The sequence below is a fragment of the Rhinolophus sinicus genome, chromosome 6 (assembly GCF_057876585.1).
Source record: "Rhinolophus sinicus isolate RSI-liver-muscle chromosome 6, RSI-T2T, whole genome shotgun sequence".
Taxonomy (NCBI): domain Eukaryota; kingdom Metazoa; phylum Chordata; class Mammalia; order Chiroptera; family Rhinolophidae; genus Rhinolophus; species Rhinolophus sinicus.
Window position 1 is genome coordinate 50,360,077 of NC_142506.1, and position 19,206 is coordinate 50,379,282.

General features: G+C 35.1%; 1 protein-coding gene and 1 non-coding gene across 3 annotated transcripts in view; both read left to right on the forward strand.

Moving 5' to 3' along the window:
- The window catches only part of FMN2 (formin 2), a 317,737-nt gene that overhangs the window by 264,474 nt on the left and 34,057 nt on the right, over positions 1–19,206 (forward strand). The gene's annotated exons all lie outside the window — the stretch shown is intronic.
- Positions 12,035–12,138, forward strand: LOC141568002 (U6 spliceosomal RNA). The gene has a single exon (XR_012491021.2). It is a non-coding gene; the product is annotated as a U6 spliceosomal RNA (small nuclear RNA).

Here is a 19,206-nt window from a genome sequence, read left to right on the forward strand (position 1 = left end):
GTTTGCGACAACATGGATGGAACTTGAGATTATTATGCTAAGTGAAATAAGTCAGACAGAAAAAGTCAAGAACCATATGATTTCATTGATATGTCAGTCTTTATGTTTCAGACTGCATTAGTGTCTTCAAAAATGTTAGGAGGCCAAAGAATCTAATCAGCTTGCAAATACTTCTATGGTAGTTCTTGTTTTCCACTTCAACAACTGCCATGAGGCTCTCTGCTCGCTCTTAGAAAAAAAAGTATTCCACTCAGTGTGGCAATGCTATGCAGTTTGAAACATGCCAGGAATATCTTACAAATATTGTTGGGCTAGTGAAGCAAAGATTTATCCAAGCACTGAAAGTACATTTTTAAAATGCCAGAACTGTCTTTTTCCAGCCTCAGATCTCTGAGTTGACCTCAGGGTGACATTTAGGTTTCCATGGACTTGGTTGTGATGAGTCACTACTACACTACTCCTGACGGGAGCTTTGCAATGTTTGTATTGCCATTGTCACAAAAAAGAGATTGTATCTTCTGTACATGCTGTATCTATAACTAAGGTGAGAAATGGGAGGGCTTTGGGGACCATAGCCCACTGGTTCTCACAATGTTCCTACAAGGACTGGGTAGGGTAATTCATAGCACCCATTTTGCAGAGGCAGAAATGGAGAGAATTTTACTTCTGTTAAATTACTTTCTCAGCATCAGGCAGTGAGGTAGCACAAAACCAAGCATGGAATTCAAGCCACCTTAAAAGTTGAATATTATGTGTCTCTTGTACAACTGTAGGATTCAATTATGCAATTTTAAAGTCCAAATGAATGACATACTGGTATTTTAGGGATGTTTTGCTTCTGTTTAATTCTGCCAAATAATAGTCCATAACTCATTTCTTATCATGTTCCTGCCCTTCCTGACACTCAATAACCATGTCAGAATAAAACTAGCAATACATTTTAAAATACTTTGTAAATTATATGGTAAAATATAAATCCAAGGCGTTTATGCTGATATTTGCATGGATATGTGCTGTTGTCACTTTTAACTATGTCAGTGAGAAATAAAACAAAAGAAACAAAACAGTTTGTACGCTCATACCAGTATGTTATTTTGACTCTGTTCGGAAAGCCTTACATCTAAAAGTGGAGCCCACCAGTAGTAGTACAGGTATTTAAAACCAATGGGAAATCGGTTATATTTCAGAAGAAATTGCTGGTCTATATGTCTATTCCATATGTCTACTGAAAATTACAAATGCTTTGGATTAACACACAGCATTAAAAAGGGTTTATGCCACATTGAGCAGGAAGCACCCAGTTTTGAAGAAATAGCTGGAAAAAAATGTTTGATCCTGAAGGTTCCACCTGACCTTGGAAATATAGCTTATTGTGCAATGGCTTTTATAGTATTGACTTTTACATAGTATCTCCACTGTGTGTGTAAAGTTGAAACTGTGAGCATTTTAGATATCTTAACTTCTAAGTGAAGTGTTATGTATGATACTCCAAGAACGTGGGGATAATGAGCATTTAATTAGAAGTAGGCTTGAATTTTGCAGTGTGATGCAGTAAATACTTGAATGATTAATATAGGTAAAGACATTGTGATAACCAGTATATGAACTGCAGAGTTTATTAAGGTACATCCCTGTCCTCAAAACACTTCCAACCTCAACGAGGCCCACAAGATTGTCCCATACAAGATACATTTCCCTCAAATAGTCTTTGCTTCATAGCTTCTCCAGCTTCCTCGAAATTCTGCTCTCCCTCTTTGTCTGGTTTTGGTATCAGGATAATGCTGAATGAGTTTGGAAGCATTCCTTCCTCTTCAATTTTTTGGAGCGGATTGAGAAAGATTGGTGTTAAATTTTTGAATGCTTGGGAGAATTCACCTGTGAAGCCATCTGGTCCTGGACTGTTGTTTGTTGGTAGTTTTTCGATTACTGATTCTATTACTTTACTCATAATCAGTCTGTTCAGATTTACTATTTGTTTCTGATTCAGTCACCAACAATTGTATATTTCTAGGAATTTACCCATTTCTCCTGGGTTATCCAAATGGTTCATAGCAGTCTCTTATGATCCTTTGCATATCTGTGCTGTTCATTGTAACTTCTTTTTTAATTTCTGATTGTATTTATTTGGGCCCTCACATGTTTTGATGACTCAGGGTAAAGTTTTATCAATTTTGTTTGTCTTTTCAAAGAACTTATTCTTAGTTTCATTGATCTTTTCTATTTTTTTCACTATTTTATTTATTTCCACTGTGATCTTTATTATTTTCTTTTTTCTACTAACTTTGGGCATTGTTTTTGTTTTTTGTTTTTTGTGTTTTTTTTGTTTTGTTTTTCTTTTTCAGTTCCTTTAGGTGTAAGATTAGATTGTTTATTTGAGATTTTTCTTGTTTCTTAAGGTAGGCCTGTGTCACTATAAACTTCCATCTTAGAACTGCTTTTGATGCACCCATAGATTTTGGAATGTTGTTTTCATTTTCATTTGTCTGGAGGTATTTTTCTATTTTCTATTTGATTTCTTCATTGACCCATTGGTTGTTTAGTAGCATGTTGTTTATGCTCCACATAATTTAATTTTTTCCATTTTTTATTGCGGTTGATTTCTATTGTCACACCATCGTGTTCATAAGAGAAGCTTGATGTGATTTCAGTCTTCATAAATTTATTGTCTTTTTTGTGGCTGAACATGTGGTCTATCCTGTTAGATTGTTTCATGTGTACTTGAAAATAATGTGTATTCTACTGGCTTTGGATGAAATATTTTGTCTATTGAGATCTTTTGATATAATGTGTCATTTAAGACCAGTATTTCCTTATTGACTATCTGTTTGTGTGAACTATTCATTGTTATAAGTGAGGTGTTCAAATCCCCTACTATTATTTTAATACTATCAACTTCTCTCTTTATTTCTGTTAATATTTGCTTTATTCATTTAGGTGCTCCTATGATGGGTGCGTAGATATTTATAAGTGTCATATCCTCTTGTTGGATTGATCCCTTTATCATTATATAATGCCCTTTTGTTCTCTTGTTACAGCCTTTGTTTTAAAGTTTATTTTGTCTGATGTAAGTATTGCTACTCCAGCTTTTTTTGTTTCTTTCCATTTGTATGGAATATCTTTAGCCATTCCTTCACTTTCAGTACATGTGTCTTTAGTTCTGAAGTGCGTCTTTTTTTTTTTTTCTTTCTTTTTTTTTTTTTGAAGTGCGTGTCTTGTAGGCAGTGTCTTTTGATTGGAGTGTTTAGTCCATTTGCATCAAAGTAATTTTTGATAGGTATGTTTTTATTTTCATGTTAATTGTTTTATGGTTACTTTTGTAGTTCTTCTCTATTTCTTCATCTCTTGATCTCTTCCCTTGTGATTTGGTGACTTTCTTTAGTGTTATGTTTGGATTCCTTTATTTTTATTATTTCTTACTCTATTATAGGTTTGTGGTTACCATGAGGTTCATATATAACAACCTATGTACATAGCAGTCTGTTTTAAGTTGATGTTCACTTAAATTTGTATCCATTCTGAAATCACTATATTTTTACTCCCTCACCAGTGTTTTATGTTTTTGATCTGTTATATAATTTTATTGTATGTTTGCCTTACCTTATTATTTTAGGTATAGATAATTTTACTACTTTTTATTTTTAACCTTCATACTAGTTATATAAATAGTTGTCCCACTACCTTTACTATTTGTTTTTCTTTACCAGGGAGATTTTTTTTCTTTCATATATTTTCTTATTTCTACTTATGTCTTTTTCTTTTGTGCTTAAAAAGCACAAAATATTCCTCTTAAACCTGATTTTAGTGGTCATGTAGTCCTTTAGCTTTTGATTTTTTAGGAAATGATCTGTCTTTCAATTCTAAATGATAACCTTGTTGGATAGAGTAGTCTTGATTGTGGGCTTTTTTCTTTTCATTACATTAAATATATCCTGTCACTCCCTCCTGGCCTGAAAAATGTATGTTGAAAAATCAGCTGATAGTATTATGGGGTTCTTTGTATGTAACTAGTTGTTTTTCTCTTGATAATTTTTATGATTCTCTATCTTTAGTTTTTAATATTTTAATTATAATGTGTCTCGGTGTGGATCTGTTTGGGTTCATCTTGTTTGGGGCTCTGTACATCCTGGACCTGGATTCCACTGGGGCTCTTACTAGGACTTTTGCTTTGACCCAGGAGTTGTATAGAAGTGCGTTAATACATTTTCATATGTAAGGGATTTTCAAACTTGTCCTTTTTTTCTGCCATAATGACATAAAGATTGCATAAAAGAAGACTATTTCCATGAGAGTAGTGTTTTGCACTTTTTGAGATTTGCTTTATGGTCTAGAAGATTGTCAGTATGTATAAGTGTACAAGCTGGACTCAAACACAGTGTTTCAATGTTAGGCATAGTGTTCTTTATTGGCTTATTATTTTAAACTGACTCAATAAAATTGCTAAAATATTCAGTATCTCTATTGTGTTTTTTTTGTTTTTTTTTGGTCTGCTTTTATCTGTCAGTTACTAAGAACATATAGGAAAGACTTACATGGTAGATATGTCAGTGTCTCCTGAGAGAGACTGACAAATAAATCAGAATTTTTTTGCTCTATGTATTTTGCAAATGTTTTTATTATATACATACAAATTTGGAGTTCCTCTATCTTCGTGGTAAACTAAATCTTGTTTTCAATGCTATCATTTTTCTGGTAATGTTTTTTTTGCCTAAATTTCCATTTTTTTCTGATATTAATATAATTATTTATCAGCTCTTTTTGCTTAGTACTTATTTGTTATGGCACATCTACAATTTTACTTTCAAACTTTCTTTGTCCTTATAGGCAAAGAAACCAATTTAGAACTTATTCCTAGTGCCCTAGGATAGCTATCCCAATTGTGAACTCAGGGAAAGTGGGTGATTGACCACTGGGTGGAGCCGTGGACCCAGTAGGCCCACTGCAAACTATATTCTTTAGCCGGAGTTTCATTATTGCCTGACCCCGTAAAGCCCCACACTAGTGGGCATGGCCATGATGAAGCTGTGAACGTCTGCTCAGATCCAGTATCCCATAGTCCTCAAAATTTCTAGATACTTCCCTTTTTCCACTATACAGTCAATAGTGATAGCTGCAGGCTCCTTTGGGAACAAGGAGAAGGAATAAGGGAATCATTATAATATACACATGCCATGGATTTTCAGTATTTTTCCTCACAGGGACTCATCTACCCTTTTGGTCAATGGGTTTTGGATCTTAACGGTGGCTCAATTCTGGGAACTGAGCAAGGGATCTTAACTTTTTTTATTGGATCAACTACCCTTGTCCTCCTGTTTCTCTATTCTTGCCTTTTTCTTTGGTTGTAGATGTTAAGCAATACCCTTGTTATTTGCTCCTAAGGATGCCATGACCTATTAACTATCTCGACACTCCCTGTGGTTCAACCCCCTTGGCTGCCCTTTGCCTTGTCAGTTACTTTGGTAATTATAGCCCAGGCTTCTGGCACCCTGACTCCTGCAACTACATACCTCATTCTTTCAGCTCCTTGAGTATATAATCTCTTCTTTTCCTTATGCGATCTAGCACTTCTTTAGCTGGGTCATGCTGGGATGACACCTTACTTATTATCCTAGCAGCCTAGAGAGAAGCTGGGCAGCTTCTGAGGGGGTCATCTGTTGCCTTCTGCATTGTCTTCTAGAACAAAGGAAGGATTAGTTCTTATTAAAGAAGAGTGTGCTATCTCTGTAAATTCTTGAGGTTTCAGAGAGCTGTAGGAGTCTCCTTTCCTTGTTTCAAGATCTCTGATTTTCCCAGGCAGGGCTCTGACTGTAGCTTAGCTGACCTGCCTTGGCTGACCATTTAAATGTTCCTGGAGCTCTGCAATTCTGATTATTGACTCTTCCTTCTGTTGCTGTTTCTGTCATTTCACTGCAGGAGATAGCTGCCTCTTTCCAAACTACCAAGGAGGCCCTTTAATAGTTTTGAACTGCGTATTCAAGCCCTGGAGCTCTCATTTTCCTCTACAGAGTATCAATCTGACTTAGCAATAGTCAGCCAACTCCATTGTCTATGTGGCATGGTTTTCACCATATTTTCAATAGCTTGAGTCATCACACCTGCAAGGAGATTTTCACACCAGGAAAGTTTTTTAGGCTAACATTGGTGATGTCTTTAGTAACGCATGGCTTCCATTGTGCCCAGGGTCTGTCTGTGACCCAAACACCACTGAGGATAGTGGGGTGGGAAGTGAATCTGTCCCAGAACCCTATCTCACTGCTTGTTTTCTCAGGATTCTTATGGTCCTACTTGTGTTATTTCAGGTTCTCCAAGAAACAGATGCCAAAACTGGATTTATTGGGGAAAACGGGAAAGCTGAGACAGCTGTTAAATCTGGATTCAGGTTCAACCCCAGTGGAGGAGAGGGAAGGACGAAAGCCTGGATAGGAAAAGTCTTAGACTGCAGTGCAGTTACAAGAAAGCTTTGGCAAAGCTGATGGGAAGTCCTTGAGCCAGAGTTGCCCTTTAGAGGAGTCTTTTTTCTTCTATAATTACACCTGCATTAGTATCCCTGCCTGCCGTACTCACTTGCTAACAGGGAGCAACCCTGAGACTCTGTGCAAGTGAAGTGATTAACTCTGAGAGCATAGCAGCTGAGGCCCTTGGCCATTTTCAGTTTCTGCAATTGGAAACCTGGGAGATTTCTAATCTGAGTAAAGATACATACTCATGGCTGCCATAGAAATAATACACTTTATTTCTCTTATTTGTAACACCTTTAAATTAACAAGTATTAATTTATTTACTACCTTTGCCCCTTTCCAAAATAATATAACACTTTCACCACCATTCCATAAGTTGTTGGTCAGTATTTGAGGTCTGTCTTTTCTTTTTTTCTTTTTTTGTATGTGAAAGATGTGACGTCTGTGCTTAGGTTCCTTTTTGTTTGTTTGTTTGTTTGTTTATTTGTTGCATATAAACTTCCAGATGTTCTAGTACCATTTGTTGAAAACACTGTCCTTTCTCCATTGAGTTTTCTTTGTTCCCTTGTCCAAAGTCAGTCAGTTGTATTTATGTGAGTCTACTTCCGGGCACTCTGTTCTATTTCATTGACGCGTGTGTCTATTCTTCACCAATTCAATGCTGTCCTGATTAATGTAGCTTTATAGGAAGCCTTGACGTTGGGTAACGTGAGCTTTCACCTTTGCCTTTTTTCTTCTGTGTTGTGATGGCTATTCCAGGTCTTTTACCTCTCCATATAGGTTTTAGAATCAGTTTGTCAATAACCACCAAATAACTTGTTAGGATTTTCATTGGGATTACATGAATCAGATCAAGGTGGGAAGAGCTGGTATCTTACTGGTATTGACGATGCCTATCCATGTACGCGAATATTTCTCCATTTATTTAGATCTTCTTTGACTTTTTCATCAGAGTGTTGTAGTTTTCCTCACAACATAAATATAGCTAGCTAGCTAGCTAGCTAGCTAGCTATCTAGATAGATAGATAGATAGATAGATAGATAGATAGATAGATAGATAGATAGATAGATAGAGATATCCCATAGGTTTTCTGCTACACTAAATTATATATAATATTTTAATGTCAAAGTTTAATTGTTTTATGCTGGTATACAGGAAAACAATTGAGTTTTATATATTGACATGTATCTTTCAGCTTGCTATACTTGTTTATTAGTTCCAGGAGATATTTTGTATATTCTCTGGCATTTTCTACATAGACATATTCATCTACCAAAAAAAGCCTTTTTTTTTTTTTTTTTTTTGGTTTTGTTGATTTTTCTCTAGGTTTTGGTTTTGCTGATTTTCTCTAGTTTTCCTGTTTTCAGTTTCATTTATCTCTGCTCTAATTTTTATGATGTATTTTCTTCCGGTTGCTTTAGGCTTAAATTATACTTTTCACTTCAGTTCTCTAAGGTAGAATCTTATGTTATTGATCTTAGAACTTTCTTTTTTTCTAATGTGAATGTTTTATGCTATAAATTTTCACCTAAGTTCTGCTTTAATTGTATCCACAATTTTGGTACATTGTATTTTCAGTTCAAAATATTTCTAATTTCTCTTGAGAGAATGTCTTTGACCTGTGAATTACTTCGAAATGATTTGCAATTTTTCCTGTTAATCATCCTGTTATTGATTTCTAATTTAATTATTTTATAGTCAGAGAGCATACCTTGTAGGATTTCATTTCCTTTCCCTCTTTCCTTTACTCCCACATAATTATGAGATCATACAGGGCTTTCATATAATTTAGAACTGGTGCCAGTATGTCAGTCCCTTAGGGGACAGCAGGCCAGCACCAGAGTGGACTAAGCACTCTTACACATTCCTCCCTACTCAACTATGCAGTTCATCTCACTTCACTGAAGAACGTTTGCAGTAGCTCCTGCCAAGGGCATCCTTTACTTTCATGGCACCAATGTTAGTTTCTTAGGTTTGACAAATGCACTGTGATTGTGTAAGTTGTTAATGTAAGGAGAAGCTGAGTGAAGGCTATATGGGAATTCTTTATATTATTTCTTCAACATTTCTGTAAACCTAAAATTAATATGAAGTAAAGCCATGAAATAGGTAAACCAAAGCTTCCATAGTTGAGAGTTTTGGGAAGGTGAAATGGAAATAATGTATTTAATTCCATTTGCATAAGTTTAACCTAAAGGAGTAAAAGAAAAGCTCTGTTAATGATTTCTTATTTTCAAGTTCAAATAAACAGCCCAGTAATGGTTCCATTATTTAAGGAGATAGGATGAAAATTGCTAAAAGTTATAGGTTTAAGTCAGGCACCCCTGAGAGCAAAAGTGTCAAGAGTGGTCTTTGAAGCCAGATTTCAAAATGAGTGAGGACACAGAAGCATTGAATTATAAACCAACTATACAGAAGTAATGGAGTCTTTCAAAAAGTCTGTATAGCTGAGAGAAATACTTTTGAATGAAATTTGTATGTGCTTTTAGGATCAGGCTAATAAGCCAATAAAAAGAGATTTTTAGGTGTTGGGAATAAGAGGCAATGGATTTGATACTTTCCTAAAAGAAGCAGTTGTAGATACAATAAAGAGCCGTATAGGTGAATAGCTTAGTATTGATTTAGAGGTGACGAATGTTTTTTATTCCCTTGGAGATGAAGGTGCAATGATGGGGTGATACATAGAGAATAGATTTGGGAGTGGTGAAAAATTATGTAAATTAGTGAAGTAGATTTTTATGAAAGGTAGAATTCAGGGCATGGAAAGAATGGAGGTCAATTTAGAAACAAATCTGGAAAGTGTGTGTGTGTGTGTGTGTGTGTGTGTGTGTGTGTGTGATGGGAGAAAAATAATTGCCTTAGCACTGTTGACCATAGTTGTTGTCTGGTTCCTAGTCTTAGGGATCAGAATGAGTCTCAACTTATATTGTCTCCTCCGGGCTAATCCATGCTTGAAAATTGTGTCACTTGGATTTTTAAGTTTCTCTTCCATGTTTTGAATGAGCTGATAGTTGCTCTTATGTTGAAGTACCTTTTTTTCTAAGAACATTTGGCTGTTTTGAAATCACAATTACCCTGAAGGTGGAAATACCACAATTCTTCATTTTAAGAGAAAAGAAATACCAGTTTGTCCTCTTACCGTTCTGAATTCCTCAGATTTTCCATTGCCTGGAGAAAAATGGTTGGCAGGAGAGTATTCTTTGTGCTTTTTAGAAGATGTGGAAGACCTTTCAAAGGCCTTTTAATAATGAGCAAAAAGCATTTATTTTTCCTTATTGGAGGAATAAAATCTGTTATACTTCATGTAAGTTCCTGGGGGTGGGGGGAGGGAGGGTGGAAGAAGGAGGTAGAAATGAAGACGATGATTTAGGATACCAAAAATTACAGTTATTTGTAGAAGCCTTTAACTGAAAATAGATCTTTCTCTTGAGATTTCAATTTGTTCTGAAAAATAATATTACAAAATCCAACATTGCACAATAAAAATGGCAAAAGCAAGGGAAGATTTATGGTGATGATCCTTGGCAGTTTATTGAAACCGTCGTGCTCTTGTTTGAAACTGAGATGCTTTATGTTCTTCCTATATGAACATCACCTTACATTTGTGCAATTCTTGTTCTGTGTGTACACTCTCATTTAGTACCTGTTTTTTGTTATGCTCCAAAAGGACAGGGGTCTTGAGAGAAGAAATGAGGGACAGTTACAGAGGAAACAGAGAGGAAGTCACCCCAGACCCACCTAGACTGGTCTGGACATAATAGCTGACTTAAAAGGCCCCTTCCATCATAGAGTGTGTATAAGAAATGACCTCATCAGACCCTTCACTTCCACCCACCAGTACAAACAGCAATATCTCAAAATAGTCTGAACTGCCATGTTGGCAGTTGTTTCAAGGAGGGAGAACTTTAGTCCCAAGGCTTGTTGGCATTAGCATTGGAGAAAAATTAATAAAAGACTGAAATCTGTCTGCACAGAGCTTGGAGATGCAATGGGACATAAGAAGAGCAACACAGATCTGAACTGTGTATTAGCTTTACTGATAACTGCAGCTATATTTGTGGTGGGAGGAAGAGAAAGTAGAATTAAATGGATTTACTTCTTTCAGCAGACTTGTTCGCTTAGCTGTGGACTGTGAGATGTCTGTTAACTAGGTGTGTGCACATGTGTGCATGTATATGAAGTATATGTTACAGAATATGAGATAGTCATAGGCAATCGAGTCAAGAATAAAGGATATAATTTGTTATTGTTCATCTCTTATAGATGCCAGGGTAAAAGGATATGTTTTTCTTTCTACATAAATGAAGTGATAGGAATTCTCTTGGCAGGAGTTACTGTAAACTTTGTTCTGAGCCAAGTAAGATAAACTGCGTAGATGAGTAGGGAGGGATGGGTAAGGGTAGTTAACCCACTCTGGTGCTAGCCTGCTGTCCCCAAGGAGACTGGCATGTGAACATCAGTTTTAATTTGCATAAAGGTCCTGCATTGTGTCAATTATACGGGGCTATGGGAAAGAGAGAAAGGAATGGCTCTCCTTAACCTTTCTGTATGAGGAAGAAATGCCAAGTCTTTTCACAGTCTGTGAACACACCATGAAGACCTAAGCGGAGCCTTTCATGCCGCCTTCCCCAGTGACGATAGAACCATCACTTACAGATATTATTATGTGCCTGGCAACTCCATGGGCCACATTACATAGTTGATCTCATTTAAACTTCACAGGAAGCTTATGAAGTAGGAAGCAGTACGCATGAGGTGACAAAACTTAGAGAAGTTACTTAACTCAACACAGATCACCTCTCGGTGGAGCCAGAAATAAACCTTGGTCCTTCAGATCTAATGCCCTTGCCCTTAAACCTTGGGCTGTAAAAGCTCTAACAGATTTCTTCCACTACAAGATTCCTAAAACCCAGAATCGTTTTTCCCCAGAAGCGTCTAGTTCAGTTGTTCAGCAGAAACCATTTTTTAAGCAAATATTTATCCAGCAATTTTTGTGTGCCAGACACTGTTCAGGTGCTGGGGATAAAGCAGTGAATATCAAAGATAAAAATACCACATAGAGAATAAATTATAGCAGAGGAAGACCAACAGTAAACAAATAGAAAAAAATCTCTAGTATTCCTGGTGGGAAGAAATGCTGTGGAGAAAAATCAAGCAGGGATATTAGGGGAGTTCAGTGTTGCCATTTGACTTTGGCTTTTTGTCGAAGATCTTAACTGAGGGAGTACTGTTTAAGCAGAGACCTAAAAGAAGTGAGAGGCAGCCATGTGGATGCCTGGGTGAAGAACATTCCAGGCAGTCGAAGAACAAATGCAGAACCAGAATGTCAGACCCTGTAGGGTCAGGTTGACGGGAGGAAGAAGACAGTGGGTAAAGACGATATGGTATTATCACTCTAATTGGAGTCGAAAGTCTCTTTGACGTTAATCAATAAAAAGTAAAGTAAAAATACTGATGATTCTGAACATCAGCCCATCTTTAAATTGCTCATCCCAGATTGCTTTTGTGCATGCATCCTTGTTACTATAACCAGGATCATTTCTGCAGCAACCTGTCAGACATCAAAAAGTCCTCTCTTGTGCTCGCTTGGGCAGCACATATACTTAAATTGGAACAGTACAGAGATTGGCATGGCCCCTGTGCAAGGATGACACGCAGATTCGTGAAACATTCCACATTTATTTCTTTTAACAAAAGTCCTCTCTTGTGTTGTTTTAGCTATGCTTTCAGATTGTTGAAGAGTAAATATATGAACATTATCACGGAAGAGTTTATCATTTTTGAAGCATATATTTTATAGCAGAGCAGCTGTTCAATGGTGATGCAATTCTGAGAGCAGCACCATTGTCTGGCAGCCTTTAAACCTGAGGCATCACACGGCGAATTGCTTTGTTCTGTACTTTGACTCTTGTATTTGTTGACCCAATAGTTTTTCAAGGAAGTAATTGAATAGCGATCACATTTTTCTTTCATTGTTTAATTGGGTTACTTTATTTTTGTTTTTCACTATTAGTTTCAGGTGTACAAAACAACATAATGATTAGACATTTACACCCCTCACAAAGTGATAACTCCCCCTCCCCCAATCTACTACTCCAGTGACATCGTAGATAGCTATTACAATACCATTGACTGTATTCCCTATGCTGTGACTATATTCCCTATGCTGTGACTATATACATATGTCATACATATATATACATACACACACAGATACATGTGTGTATGTATATACATACACATTTTAATTATGGTTGACATTCAATGGCATTTTTCTTTATTATCTTTGCCCTGCTATTTGTGGTGCCTGGCATACCTGCTCACTGATGAATTAAATGAAAGCAGCAGTGCCCTCATCCTACATCCTCTCCAAAGTTGGTGACACCACAATGGTTGGACTTAAATTCAAAATTTTATGTAGTGCTGGACCGGGGCTAAATTCTGTTCATACGTAGGAAATAACTGATAGTAATAACAGGCAACATAATATGTTTAAAATATTTCATTTTCAGAGAATGTGGCCCTCCGTACACATCATAACTTGTGAAAAGAAAATGCTATTTAGGGATAATTACTAGCACCTCTTTTGGATGTAATAAAAACCAAGTTTTGAGTCATTCTTCATGTGTAAAGTTTCCAGACAAAGCCAGCCTTAAAAACAGATGAGAAGTTTAAAAGAATATAATTCTCATTTTGCGGTGTGGGCCCATTTCAAATAAGGAAATCAAAGCTACCTATTTTTATTATCTATGAAACATAGTCAAAAACAATACACAGTAGAAGTCTTTTAAGCAATGTTCTAGCCTTTTAAGAATGCCATTTTAAAAGACACTGGTAGCCATTATTTCTTTGTACAAATGTGTGTGTGTGTGCATGCAACTGAGTGTACATTTGTAATTTTAAAAACTCTTTATTATGAAAAAGGTAAAACGTGAAAGGTTAACAGACTGTGCAATGAACCACCACGTACATATAACCCAGCTTCAACAATTATCAATTTTTAGTCAATTTGGTTTCCTCTGTACTCTAATCCAGTTGCCCCTGCCCATATTATTTTTGAAGAAAATCCTCAAAAGATATGATTTCATCAATATAAATTTTAGTATATATCACTAAGAGATACCCTTTAAAAATAAACACAACCAGTTTCATCCCCAAAAATGATCACCCTGCCCTAATGTCACCACTCCGTTTTTGTTCAAAAGTCCAATTAGTTCATATGTTATAAATGTTTTTATTTAGTGACGGTTTGTTTGAAGGAGCATGTAAAGAAATTCCAATCATTATAATTAGACAGTATCTCTTAAGTCTTTATGATAGGTTTCCCTCTAAAACTTTTTCTCCTTGAAATTTATTTATTGAAGAAAGTAGATCTTTGTCATTATCTTAGTCATTTCTGGCTACAACAAAAGCCATCATAAACTGGGTGGCTTAAATCATAAACATTTATTTTTTAATATATGCACTTTTACTTTTCAATAATAGTTGACATTCAGTATTATATTAGTTTCAGGTATACAGTATACTGGTTAGACATTTATATCATTCATAGAGTTATCTATATAACTACAGAAACAAAACAAAGGATAAAAATCAATTTATTGATTTTCATATCAATAAATGCAGAAAAAGCATTTGACAAAATCCAGCATCCATTTATAATAAAAACTCCTGGTAAAGTGGGAATAGAGAGAACATACCTCAACATAATAAAAGCCATGTATGACAAACCCACAACTAATATCATACTGAATGGGGAAAAGCTAAAAACATTCTCCTTAAGATCAGGAACAAGACAAGGATGTCCACTTTTACCACTTTTATTCAACATAGTGCTGGAAGTCCTAGCCACAGCAGTCAAACAAAAAAATGAAATAAAACACATCCAAATTGGAAAGGAAGAAGTAAAATTGTCATTATTTGCAGATGACATGATACTATATAGAGAACCCTAAAGATTCCACCAGAAAAACTATTAGAACTGATAAATGAATCCAGTAAAGAAGTAGGATATGAAATTAATATTCATAAATAGTTGCATTTTTATACACCAATAATGAACTATCAGAAAGAGAAATAAAGGAAACAATCCCATTTACAATTGCATCCAACAAATATCTAGGAATAAATTTAACCAAGGATATAAAAGACCTGTACTCTGAAAATTATAAGTCATTGAAGAAAAACTTGAAGAAGATACAAATAAATAGAAGCACATACCATGCTCATGGATAGGGTGAGTTACATTGTTAAAATGTCCATACTTCCTAAAGCAATCTATATAGTGTATGCAATCCCTATCAAAACACCAATGCATTTCACCCAGAACTGGAGCAAATAATCCTAAAACTTATATAAAACCACAGAAAACCCCAATTTGGCACTACAATCTTGAGACAGAAAAAGTTTTAGGTATCATGCTACAAAATATCAAACTATGTTATAAGTCTATACTAATCAAAACAGTATGGTATTGGCATAAAAACAGACATGTAGATCAATGGAACAAAACATAGAGCTCAGAAATAAATCCACACCAATATTGTCAATTAATTTATGACAAACTAGCAAAGAATATTTAATCAGGTAAAGACAGTCTATTCCATAAACGGTGTTGGGAAAACTGGACAGATACATGCAAAAAAATTAAAATAGATACTTTCTTAAACCATATACAAGAATAAACTCAAAATGGATTAAAGTCATAAATTTAAGACCCAAATCCATAAAACTCCTAGAAGAAAACATAGACAGTAAGTTATCTGACATTGCTCTTAGTAGTATTTTTTTTTCCCTAACATACCTCTTTTGGCAAGGGAAACAAACAAACAAAAAAATACACAAATGGAACTACATGACACTAAAGTGTTTTTGCACAGCTAAGGGAACCATCAACAGACAAAAAGACAACTTACCAATTTGGAGAAGATATTTGTTCACGTAAAGGGCTAATATCAAAATTTTATAAAGAACTCATACAACTTAACATCAAGAAAAGAAACAAACCAATTAAAAGATGGGCAGAGGACCTGAATAGGCATTTCTCCAAAGAGGACATACGACAGCCAATTGATGTGTGAAAAGATGTTCAACATCACTAATCATCAGAGAAATGCGAATTAAAGCCACAATGAGATATCACCTCACCTGTCAGAATGGTTATCATCAGTCAAACAACAAATGTTGGCAAGGATGAGGAGAAAAGGGAATCTTTGTGCACTGCTGGTGGAGTTGCAAATTGGTGCAGCCATCGTGGAAAACAATGTGGAGGTTCCTCAAGATTTAAACACCTTATGACCCAGCAATTCCACTTCTGGGTACTTACCTGAAGAAATCCAAAATACTAACATGAAAAGATATATGAACCCCTATGTTCATTGCAGCATTTTTTACAATTGTCAAGATATAGAAGTAACCTAAGTGGCCATCAATAGATGATTGGATAAAGAAGTGGCACATATATTCAATGGAATATTACTCAGTCATAAAAATGAATGAAATCTTACCATTTGCAACAGCATGGATGGACATAGAGTGTATGATGCCAAGTGAAATAAATCAGACAGAGAAACACATATATCATATGATCTCACTAATATATGGAATCTAAAAAGCAAAATAAACAAACAAACAAAACAGAAAAAGACTCATAGATGCAAAGTAAAAACTTATGGTTGCCAGATATGGAGGGTTGTGTGGCCAAGTTATAAAGGTGAAAAAATTAAGACATATAAATTGGTAGTTTCAAATTGTCATGGGGAATTAAAGTCCAGCATAGGGAATATTGTTAATAAAGTTGTAATAACTATGTATAGTGTCAGGTGGAAACGTGACTAATTGAGGAGATCACTTCACAAATTATATAAATGTGTAGCCACTATGCTGTTCACTTGAAACTAATATAAAATAATATTGAATGTCAATGGTAATTGAAAAAAATAATAATTAAAAAACTACTTTGTATTGTTGAGATAAACCCCAGTTGTTAATAATATATCCATTTTAGAAATTGCTGCATTCCATTTTTAAATGTTTTATTAGGATTTTTTTAACCTATGTTTATGAAGGATATTGTCTATAAATGTCTTTCTTCTTTCGGTAAAAATTTGTTTTTCTGTTTTTGTTATCACCATCAGAGTAACCCTGCCCTCTAAGATGAGTTAGGAAGTTCCCTCATCCACTCTTTTCTGAAAGATTTAGTGTCAAATTGGCATTATCTCTTTATCAAATGTCTGTTAATTCACCTATGAAACATGTTGGGCTACGAGTATTTGGTAAGGGATATTTTCGAATACAGAGTTATCAAAAATAATTTCTTATTTACTGAAATAACTGTTAAAAATAATTTCAGTATCTGAATAAATATAGGGCTATGTATATATTTACTGCTTTTGTGAGTTTTAGAAAATTTTGTTATTTAAGAAATTTGTACATTTTGTCTAAGGTGTCAAATCGATTGGCATCAAATTGTTTCTAATATCTCCTTTTATACTTTTAAGGCCTCTATGCTCTGTAACGATGACCCTACTTTCATCTATGGCATTGATAACTTGTATTTTCTCATTTTTTAATTTTTTTGACAAGGTTTATCAATTTTATATTTTTCAGTAAACCAATTTCTCACCTTGCTGATCTTCTGTAAATTTTATTCTTTTTTGTTTTGTGCTCTTGTATTATTCCCATTCTTCTGCTTAGTCGAGTTTAATTTGCTACTCTTTGTATTCTTGAATTAGATCCCTATGTAATTGTTTTACACTTTTATTTTTCTAATATAGGATTTTAAAGTTCTACATTTCTCTGTAATTCCTCTAAAAATAAAGATACTGCTGTATCTGGTCCCACACATTTTGATATTTTATGTTTTCATTTTTATTCAGTTAGAAATCTTTTGTAATTTCTTTTGTGATTACTTTTTCACCCATAGGTTATTAATAATAGTTTTACCTAATTTCCTAATTGGGTACTTCTTAGATATGTTATTTTTATTTCATATTTGGAGCCACTGTGGTCAAAGAACATATTCTAGATAGTTTCAATCCTTTGAAATTTATTGAGACTTGCTTTGTTACTCAGCATGTGGTTTGTGTTGGTGAATGTTTTCATGTACTCTTGTTTATTCTACTCTTGATTACAATATTCTGTAAAAGCCAGTAAGTTCAATTTGTTGATGATACTCAGATCTTCTATATCTTTAGTGATTTATTTTCTAATTTTGTCAATTACTGAGGAAGACACATTTTGCTTCATGTATTTTGAAACTCTTATTACTCTCATACATATTTAGGATTGTTACATATTCCTGATAATTTCATGTTTTTTTTATCATTATGCAATGATGCTCTGATGACATTCTTTTTTTTTTTTTTGAAGTCTATTTTGTCTGATAAGAAATAAAACCACGTCAACTTTGCTATGCTTAATGTTTGGATGGCATACTTTTTTTCCATTGCAATATCTTTTCATCTTGCTCATTTTTATATGAAATTAGTTTTATTGAACTTTTTTACAAGGAAGTGGTAAATGAGGATAGCTTTACTTGCTTTACTGCTTTACTCTTGCTTCTTATGCACAATGATTAAAAAAATAATCTCATAGTGTCTACATTTTTCTCCTCTGCAATATATCTGCATTTTCTATTTCCTTTGTCCATGCATTTATCCTGCACAATTTGAATTCTACTCCCAGCATTTTCTCTCAATGCAGAGTTTTGTCCTAAGAGGGAATTTGTCTTGGTTAGTACTAAGTGCATGTATCCTGGACCGCTCTTAGCCCTTTCAGAACTCGATACAGATCCTTCTCTTCCATGCATTTGAGTGTGTAAAACCCTTTCCAATTATAGCAGTAGTTCTCACATTGGCCCTTACACCTTTCAGAAGTACCTGTTTGTGATTCAGGAGTTCTCCTGTTTTTAAGGGAGTCCCCTGTTGCTTCCCTCTTCTCCTATATGGATGATGTTGCCCCATTGGTTTAGTGCTGTCAGTGGTTTTCTTCCCCGTCAGCATTTTGAGGTTTGTAGGGATATTGGACACAGTGGGAGGCTTTTGTAGATATTTTTCTGTGAGCTTTGATTTTAATATTTTAGTTGCTCTCTCTATGTATGGAGATTCAGGGAAATTCCAAACAATTCTGCTGCTGAAGTCATGTTTTCAGAATTCGGTGGCTACTCTTATTTTCGTTGCAAAGCAGTATGTTTGTACTGTTTGGTGTCTGTAGTGAGAGAAGTGTGATACTGATCTTTTTCGAAAGGACCATTTAAGAATCCAGATTAGAGGTTCTCTGAAGTTGTCTCTTATCATGACTACTGCATTTTCTTAGTGTTATAAGTACAGTTCTTTTCACTACTGGCTCTTAGTGTGCCATGGTTATTTCAAGAGAGGATCACAGAAGAGCGTGTGTAGTGAGGAAGTTCCCAGATAAGACATTTGTTCTCTATTAGTGATCCTGTATTGCTATACGGTGGCTGGGACTCTCCTGCTTTACGATTTATGTAAAGGGGCTAATTCAGAAAGAACGGTACCTCTCTTACCATCTACCATTGAAATGGGTATCTTTCATGTCAAATAAGTGAGTGAGCTGAATGCCGGCTAATGCTGGACAGAATCATATAACTAAAAATGCCTCTGCAATACATGGTACCTTGACAACTTGTAGAAATTACTGCCCTATCATTTGCTTGGTTATTTTTGAAGTGTTTATACTTTATTCTTGGAATTGGGTGGCTGAACACAGTTGGGACAGCACTCCTGACCC